The following is a 1,637-nucleotide window of genomic DNA, read 5'->3' on the forward strand; positions in this document are numbered from 1 at the left end:
CTACAGATGGGAAGGAAACAGGCCCGAGGCTGTCATCTCTACCCATCCTGGGATTTCAGACATTCATGCCCAGACAATAGCTCAATTCCAGGCCTATGGGGGATCCTCAAGCACAAAAGAGCACTTCTCCTTCCCCACGGCAGTAAAAGCTTCCTGTGGGGATGAGGGTCAAGCACTCAGAGTGGGAGCCAGCTCCATAGACCAGGAGACCACGACCACCCATGAGAGCAGCCCTGGCCACAAACAGGCATTGTGACCATCAGCCCAAGCTGGCTTTCAAAAAAGCCCCTGACTATCTGGACCAGGAGCCCCATATCGGGTCTGCCATGCCCCTAGGCCCAAATCCTCACTCTTGGTTGGGTTCTCCTGGCACCCGGACCCAGAAGCCAACTCTGGAATCCCTGCTATGGCGGGACCCCTGAGACGGAAAACAGCTCTCTTCCCTTCATCCATAAATTCACCAAAACCTTGTGAGCCATGCAAAATCCCCACAGAAGAAGAATCTCCCATGGACAAATAAGGCCACCCCTCCATTCTGTTACCAACCGAGACACACAACACATATAGAAAAGCCTGCTTTCCCACCTCCTTGTTGCCCACATTTCAGATCCCGAGGAACAGCCCTCATGGTCTGGAGATCGGGCCTGCCATCACCTCGCCCCTCATCCTAACCCAAGTTTATTTTTGCAGAACTTTGTCTCCATAGCCCTGGCAGACAGTTACTCCAGGATGGGGCCACTGGAGCCACAGCGCAGGGCTCTGCCAGCCCTCCCAAAAGAATCTCTGCCCTTCACATTTGCACGAACACCTGCAAGGCCCCTGAGTACACCCAATTTCGTTGGCTGCTCTGGACAGAAATGCACAGTCTGACACATGCCAGACACCTACCTCCAGGCAGACACCCAGATCAATGGCCCTGAGTCAGAAGATGGAAACTGACATGCCCCTGGTACCTCAACGAAACCCTATCTGAGGTTTGCAGGCATTTGTCCCCAGAGGCAGGTTCTGGAATACCTACATATGGTCCAACACTTGGTCCCTGAGCCACAAAACAGAACACCTATTTTCCCCAGAAGGCAACCTGGCTCTTGGGAGCTGCAACCAACCCTCAGGGGAGGAGAATCCTGTATGGCGCCTGAGCCCCCGACAGATTCTAAGACCTCCCTGGACACAAGCCAGCATTGTTACCTATCAGCATCAGGCTCCCTGTCAACTCAGCCCCCTCGGCACTTGCCCAGAACCAGCAGATCGAAATGACCTTATTCCTGGGCTGAAAGGGTAAGCTGAGCTGGGCTTTCCAGACGTCTATGCAGTGAGCTCTGCTACCATGTCTTTCCATATGGGGGACATTGGAGCCATCAAAATGATCTCCCCCTGTCCCATAGAAGGAAACCTTGATGTTCAGACAGCTCACAAGTACCAGTTTGGAAAATTTCCATGGCCTCATGAGGCTAATCCTCCATTTGTTGGCCATAATAGACACAAACTACAGCGTGAGCGACCATCCGACACTCGCCCTGACTCAGGTGCTGGAGATCTCGGGTCAGACGCTGCACATTGGAACTGCCATGTGCTTGGCACTGAACTGAACAGACGCTTGTATGTTCAGATTTCTATCCTCACCCTCCTGCCCAGCA

The sequence above is a fragment of the Meles meles genome, unplaced genomic scaffold (genome assembly GCF_922984935.1).
Source record: "Meles meles unplaced genomic scaffold, mMelMel3.1 paternal haplotype, whole genome shotgun sequence".
In the NCBI taxonomy this organism is placed as follows: domain Eukaryota; kingdom Metazoa; phylum Chordata; class Mammalia; order Carnivora; family Mustelidae; genus Meles; species Meles meles.